Below are 8,361 nucleotides of genomic sequence, written 5' to 3'. Positions count from 1 at the left end.
TATGCCTCCTCTTCTCCCTTTTTGGATCCACGCACAAACACGCACATGAGGTAGGTGTGGAAATATATAGTTTTATCCCACTGCAATTTTACACTTATTTGTCTGACGATTTATTTTCTGTCTCTGCCCCTAAACTATAATCTCCATAAGGACCAAGCCACTGGCTATATCTGCTCATCATTTTCTCCCTAACCTCTAGTGCGAGCCTGGCCCATAGTCCATGCTCCCTAAATGTCGTGAGGAAATGAATGAGCCCATCAGATGCTGGGGCCACGGGAGTGAGCCAGGCAAACAAGTTCACTGTCCTTATTCTCTTCTCATTTCCAGGGCGTCATGGATCAGAAGTTTGTCTTCAAGCCTCCCAGAAGTGGCGTTCTGAAGTTACAGCCTCCCTCTTTCTGGCCTTTCTGTAAGCCCGTGTCTCAGACAGCTTTTCCCGGACTACTGACATACTTTCCCTGGGCAATACAGGGGCCTCTCCTTGGCCTCCCCATGCTACCCTCCAGCCTCCACTGGCCACGCCCACCCTGCTCCAGATCCTAGGTGTGGATGACCTTGGCTGTGATCTTTCTCCTCCCTTCATCCTATGAAGCTCAACACATCACCTAGAGTTAGCTACTAAGACAAATGTGATGGCAAGGGCCGCATGCATGGGAGTCAGAAAACACGGGTTCGAGTTCTAACACTTTCCCTTTGTGGCTGACGGTGGGCCAATAGCTCCACCTGCCCGGGGCTAGGTTTCCACATCTATAAATGATGGACAAAAGTCCTTGAGTGTCTTCTAGCTCTAATACTCTATGATTTTTATGACGCAAGGGATCTACGCCTAAGAGAAGACAGCTCGTCTCTCTACAGATGGCCCTACGTTTCAGCAATGACTTAATTCCCCCAAGGGAGGCTTCGTGCTTCTGAAGCCCTGTTTGGTCTCTTCATTGCATAGGTCACTGTCACCCCAGCCCTCCACTTTGACAAGACGCACTGCAAATAGCAATCGCAGAAGGTAGACAAACACTTCCTTAGGAGGGTTGACGTGGGTGATCAATGACATCGTCGTGAAAATGCCAGCAAGTTTGGGCATTCTCTTTTAAAAACCTCTTTCTTTAGAAAATTGTCTTTTGAAACACCGTGACCCGATTCTCAGGGAGGGACTGATTCCAAAGCCTGGGGTTTCTCGCCAAGGCAGGGAGTTTGTGACCTCCACTTAATGATTAAAGACTAGGAGAAAAGCACAACAGTCAAAGCCTTGCATCCTTATCTGATTGGATCAGGCTGGGTTGAGATCCATGGGAACGGAGCCATCTGTCTGGAGAGCACGCTGGCCAATCAGCATGCACTGGCGACCAACAGGCCCTGGGGACCTCAGGTTTCATACTTAAAGTGCTTGACACCTGGCAACCCAGGGCCCCCCCTGTTCTGAGTCACTCCACTGTGTGTGGGGCTGCTCCAGTTCTAGAATGAGGAGCGGCCCCCTAGAAATGGGCTGTGTCTTGTCCTCGACTCTCCTGACTCCCTGAGACTCCCAGGACCCTCCAGACTTTGGGGGCTGAGAACATGGGTCTTTAAGAGTTCTGTGGGCCATTTGGAAATGCATCTGTAAGTCACTGCCTAAGTTCATTCTAACAGAAGTATTTAAATTAGCTACCATTGGCCCCATTTCACAGATGAGGAAATACAAAGCCACTTCAATGTCACAGGACTAGGGCAGAGCAGAACTAGGTTTCAATTCAGGTCAGGACTCCACGTTTTACGATGTCAGTTACACCAAGGAGAGTTTTCAGAGGCTTCAGCCTCCCCTGCCCCTGACTCCTTATTACAAGAAAAGCCCAGGAGACATGATCAACCTGTCATGAAGGCTAGATGTGTTAACTGTCAGCCTCCCTCTGCCCCCTCAGGGCTCCTTACCCAACACTGAACAGGAATGGGGCTAAATGGGTACCCCTGGGGGGCGCCAAATCACCAGGCTCTTGTAGGCTTTGCCCAAAGCAGAAAATCCGTTGCTCTGACCTTCCCACAAAACAAGCAGTGATGGAGCTTGAAGGACTTGGCTTTGAGTGAAGGTAGGAATAAGGCAGAAGCAAACTGCAGAGTGGTTTAGGGGTAAGGAGTTCAATGAGGACGGGAGAGTGGATTTGTCGCACAGTAAGGCGAGGGAGATCCATCGATAAATCAATGTGTGAATGCATCAACAAAGCTCACGGGGAGACCACCCATCTGACCTCACCCTCTATTTGGCTCTGTCATCCGCCGACATGTTCAAGCATCCTTTATCATCCAACACACTCTGGCAATCAATCCTTCCTGCTAACATGGCAGTCACCCGGAGCTACTCTTCTCTCTACCATCAAAGTTTTGGAAAAGAATACTTTACAAAATCACCGCTTCTAGCTCCTCCTCGTCCTACCTCCTCGGGAAGTAGGACTCACTCCATGAGAGCAAGGCTGAATCTTACTCTTTTATTCCCCCCAGCACCTGGCACATAGTTCATGAAACGGAGGGTCCCCGCTTTGAGCAGAGTTTCTATATTCTCTAAACGTGTTCCTCCTACCCTTACACAGGCACTAGCCACCCTCCTTCGCAGTCTCCTCTGTACTGATGCCTCTAGGTTGCTCAGGTAACGTCAGGTTAAAGCCCTAGGTACAAGGCGGGCTGAGTAACCATATTCTGTTCCATTTGAAGCCAGCTGTCTCCCTATTGCATGTGCCCACTTGAACGAATGTGCTTGAACCCGAAGTTGGCAGCTGATCCAAGATCAAGGTATACGCACAGTAGACAGTGGCCTATGACTAAAAAGTTCTGCCCAGGGGCACCTGGCTGGCTCAGTCAGCTGAGTGCCCGACTTTAGACTCAGGTCATCATCTCACAGTTTGTAGGTTCGAGCCCCGCGTCGGGCTCTGTGCTGACAGCTCGGAGCCTGCTTCGGATTCTGTGTCTCCCTCTCTCTCTGCCCTTCCCTGCTTGTGCTCTCTGTCTCAAAAGTAAATAAATTAAAAAAAAAAAAAAGTTCTGTCCATACAGGACGCACGTGGCCCAGTTATATTTTCTTTCACTCGCAAATTTGAATTTGAAAATTACAGAGAGCACATGATGAGAGCAGAAGCACAAGCAGAAATGTCACTAGAGAGAGTGGGGATCATGAATTAGCTGAAGTTTTGAAAACGCCAAGGTCTTGAGGAATGAAAGCCATTAATAAGTGGAAGGTCTAGTGGAGACAGCAGAAGAGTAATGAGTGTAGGAAAAGAAGGGAGAAGTCATGGTAAGAGAAGCGGAAAACGAGCCAGTACTGAGTTGCCTTCGTGTTAGGAAGGTCTGTGCACGAGCCCCTCAGCCACCGAGACCATAGCGAAGGCAGACTTGAATCTAGTATGGATTGTAGCCAGTCATGGCTTTAGGGGGCTCAGCCATAGAACGGTCTCACTTACGGACCACCAAGGAGATGTGAGTTCCCATTCAGGCCAATCCTTTCAAAAGGAAACCCTTTCAAGTGGAACCTTCTGGGGAGACTCCGTGAGTTGCCAACACACACACCCAACCCAAGCAGGTGATGCACAAGTAGATGATGATTTAGTCTTTCTGCTCCCCTCTAAGGGAAAAATTAATATCTTTGAATCTCAAAATGTTGCAACTAACCTCTCTCCTCAGGACACAGGGCAAATCAGATTTCTCTTGTTTTGCAGAAACATGGTGAAGTGCCTTCCCTACATTCAAAAGACCCAGGGAGAGCAAGTGTGATCAGAGTCCCCAGCCATGTCCTCTTCATTCAGCTCTGCAAACTTCACTGACATCGATGATATTTACCATTTCCCTGCCCAGTTCCTCCCTTTGGTAGAATTTATCTGGAAAGCTCAGAGTTTCAGCGACGAGCTCAAGGACCCTGGTAACGCAGGTATTAGAGAAAGGCCAGCAAGAAGAACTGGGAGGTCTACTAGGGACTGAGACTGTAACCAAAGTATTACTTTGAGCCACTGGGATATAAGGAAGATGGTGGTATCCTTGGGTATTTTTGCCCCAAGGTAAAAAGCATTCAGTGACCGCTGTCTTTGCATATCCTGTGGTTTGTGAACATTAACCCCAAACAAAGCAGAGTTTAAGACCTCTGTTGCTCTGCTGGACCATCTCTACCTTGCTTAGACCACCAAATGTGAAAAACCGCACACGCTTTGCAGTCTTGTACCCTCTGCAGTTCACACAGAAGGTGCTTAGCCTAGTGAATCAAATCCAGGGCAGCGGTCAACCAACTGGTATCTTAAGTTACTGCTTTTCCCAGAGAATTCTATTTTCTCTCCCAAGCCCTGGTATGGGAAAGATAGCATGAGAGAGAGGTCTGAGATTCCACTCAAAGGAAAAATTTGCTGATTAAAATAAAGTCTCAAATCTTTCTAAAAAAAATTTTTTTTTAACATTTATTTATTTTTGAGACAGAGAGAGACAGAGCATGAATGGGGAAGGGTCAGAGAGAGGGAGACACAGAATCTGAAACAGGCTCCAGGCTCTGAGCTGTCAGCACAGAGCCCGATGTGGAGCTCGAACTCACAGACTGTGAGATCATGACCTGAGCTGAAGTCGGAGGCTTAACTGACTGAGCCACTCAGGCGCCCCTCAAATCTTATTACCAACAGAAAATACCTTTAGTTAAATGATTCAGATCCAGAACTGAGGCACAGCTACTTTCCTCGTTATGTATAGACCCAGTGTCGTGGGCTTATGCGGAGGATGAAATGAACTCTAAAATTTAAGAACAAAGTCCCTCACTATCAGACCGAATCCAAAGGAGGATTTCCAAGATCAGGAATTTCTTCCCTTCCCCGACTCTCAAAACGATGGGTGTTTCCACAGCCATATCTGGAGACACCAAGGGGGAGTTTCTGGGACGGGGCATTATAATAATTTCTGTTAATATCCAACCTCTAAAATCTATGTCAAATAAGCACATAGTCCAAATAAACATAGCATGCCAGCCATGTAAATGCAGTCTGAAGTTTCCTCATTTCATCTTCCAACCAGGTTGCCTCTTTTAAAACCCTCTTACATAGGAACCCGAGGGGTCCCACGGCTTTGGAGGCAGTGGAGAAATACATTAAAAACCCTAAGAGGGGGCGCCTGAGTGGCTCAGTCAGTTAAGGGTCCGACTTCGGCTCAGGTCACCATCTCACCACTTGTGAGTTTGAGCCCCGCGTTAGGCTCTATGCTGACAGCTCAGAGCCTGGAGTCTGCTTCAGACTCTGTCTTGTCTCTCTGACCCTCCCCTGCTCATACACTGTCTCTCTCTCTCAAATATAAACATTAAAAAAATTTTTTTAAACTATAAGAGACTCTTAAATACAGAGGACAAACTGAGGGTCGATGGGGTGGAGAGGGGGCAGGGAATATGGGTCATGGGCACTGAGGAGGGCACTTGTTGGGATAAGCACTGAGTGTTGTATGTAAGTGATGAATCACGGGAATCTACTCCCAAAGCCAAGAGCACACCCTGTGTGCTGTATGTTAGCTAACTTGACAATAAATTATATAATAAAAAACGTACTTTCTCAAATATAACTATCCTTCGTTAAAAAAAAAAAATTCGTATTCTATCTACTTACAATAGAGCCAAAAGAAACTGTGGAGGTGACTGATTTTAGCCCTCGTTTTATTCTAACCCAGAAAGCATTTCGTTCACTAGGCTGCGGAGGGGATCAAAGAAGGTAGATAATTTGTCTTGCATCCCACCAGTTTTGTTCACCCAGGCTGGCACCTTATAGGCAGTAAGCGAATCTCTGGGTAGGTCACCAGGGTTTGAAGATGGAAGGAAAGAAAGAGCTAATATCTGTCCAGCACAAAAAACACGGGCTCAAAGATGTCAGCTCCCATGGCTAGTGTCTCACAGGGTTCCTTGTGGGCATCACGAGATGATAGTTACCAAAGTCTGACCATGGTACTTGGCACAGCCACCTCCATGAATGTTATTCTTAGAGTTTTCCAGCAAGGCAGGGAGAACTACGATCTTGGGTCCAGACCATTTACTGATCAGGGATGGAACAGTGGCAGAGATTTTCATGTCAAAGTGAGGATATTTTGACATTTAGAAGTCCTTTTGTAATTTATACAGTATTGAGTGTAGAATGATTAGCAGAAAAGCCTTGAACGATTGCTTCCTTTCTAGGTATGTTTAAGAGAATTCCACAGTAATATCTATCAATCATGCATGTACTTGGTGGGGGGGGGGTGTGGGGGGGGGTGGGTTCAGCCCAGAACTGTCACCTTGACCACACTGGTTAAGAATGAAATCTGCTTCAAGGTGCCTGGGTGGCTCAGTCGATTAAGTGTCCATTTCTGGCTAAGGTCAAGATCTTGCAGTTCGTGGGTTCGAGCCCCACCTTGGGCTCTGTGCTAACAGCTCAGAGCCTGGAGCCTGCTTCAGATTCTTTATCTCCCTCTCTCTCTGCCCCTGCCCTACTTGTTTTGTGTCTCTGTTTCTCAAAAATAAACATTAAAAAAGATTTAATAAAAATGAAAGCTTTCTTAGTAAGAAGGATGAAAAGATTCCCATCAGAGTCTGCATTTTGACTTCTAGTGCTCAGTGACTATTATCACATTTAGTTAACTCCCTGTGATCCTCAAGCCACAGTGAGGGGTCACATTATCAACAAGCCTGCCGTCACAAAATACTGGGCTAACCATCTTTTCTGAGTGCTGTGTAAGTAGGTCCTGGGACTAACTGGAATCTAGCTGATGGTTGAAATCAAGGTTCTGGAGCCCAGAGTAGGGCTCTAGATGAGACTTCTACTTGGGTGAGCTTCATGGTACAGAGCTCATTCATACCTCATCCTTACAGCTGTCAATCTCAATAGAAAGATTCTCTTTCCCAAGTTCCCAGTAAATTTCCCACAAGCAAGTCTCATTGGCCTGTATTGAGTTAGATGCCCATCCCTGAACCAACCATCTGTGGCCACGGTGCTGATACTCCATTTGACCAGACTGGCTCATGCGCCCACCCTGAAGTCTGGGAGTATGGCGTTAGCTCTATCCAAAGTACATGAATAAAAAAGAGGATCAGGCAGGACACCCCAAGGAAAATCTAGGTACTGTTAGAAGAAAGGACTACGGAAATGCAGCTGGTGAAACCAAAACAGCAGCCTGGCTGTACCAGTACTTACTTGTAGGAACTGAGTCAATCTGCTCAACTCTTTACTTTTGGACACAGTTCTATCACCTATGAGAGATTCGGACTAGCAGATGTACAAGACTGCTCTGCAGGACTTGTTAAAAAGTTTCCTGGGCCACATCCTCAGAGATTCTGATTCACGAGGTCTGAAGCAGGGTCCAAGCATCTGGCTTTCTGTCAAGTACCCAGAGGATGCCAAAGCTGCCGACCTGGGGACCACACTTCAGAGTACAAGGGAGCCGTTGGCTATCGGCTCAGTTCCTGGCACACTGTGATGCCGTGAGTGCCTACGAGCCTTCCTTCTGAGGTTCACAGCTGGGAATCCTGCTTCTGTCTCAACAGTAGGATGGACAGCATCCACCCATGACCGCAACACATGAGTGCAGGGCCCAATCTGTCGACTTGGCCCCCATCACTGGAGACATTGGCCACTTCAGCATTCCATTCCAGAACTCTCCAGGGACAGCTTCCACCTTCCTGACCCACACTGATCCTTACTCAAATCCTGCCCAGGCAGTCCGAGGACACGAAGCTTCCACAGGGAAGCAGCAGAGTGTTCGGGAGAAGGACGCGGATCTTGGCGACAGGCAGAGCTGGACTCCGCTGTGGTGTTTGTTCTTCCGCCCCTTAAAGACTCAGTGACCTTGGGATGACTACTTCATGTTTCTGTTCCTTAGTCATAAAGTTGGGTGTGTGTAGGACCGACCTGTGTGGTTGTTTTAAGGACTAAAATTCATGAAGTTATGCTCAGGTAAAAGATTTAGCACAGTGCCCGGCACAGGGCCAATAAAAGCTCACTACGTGACCCTTTAAGTGCTGGTCCAGGACCCCCTTGCACACCCCAGACCTAAGCTCCAATTAACAAGGTTTCCTCACATCTATCCCAATTATTAACATCTTAGTTAGAATGTCCTATCCCTCCACCCCTACCATGATGCTCTCTCAGCACTGGATCTCTCAGAATTCTGGGATCAAAAGTGTTTGGAAAATGCTAGGTAGAAGGACATTTTCTCTACAGGGAGACTTCTCAGAGCATTTCTGGGGGTAATTCGCTTTGAGAACCTCCAGGCAGGACATTGGGAAGTTGGTGGCTCCCAAACGTAGTGGCCCCTGGATGAAACCCTTTATTTCGAGGAACTCCTATTTCACACATATTAAAATATTCGCACAGCCTGAAAAATGCAGGCTGGAAACTGCCCTGGAGCCACCCTCTACCCAAA

This window comes from Panthera leo, chromosome D4, assembly GCF_018350215.1.
Source record: "Panthera leo isolate Ple1 chromosome D4, P.leo_Ple1_pat1.1, whole genome shotgun sequence".
In the NCBI taxonomy this organism is placed as follows: domain Eukaryota; kingdom Metazoa; phylum Chordata; class Mammalia; order Carnivora; family Felidae; genus Panthera; species Panthera leo.
Note: the sequence above shows the minus strand (reverse complement) of the source record.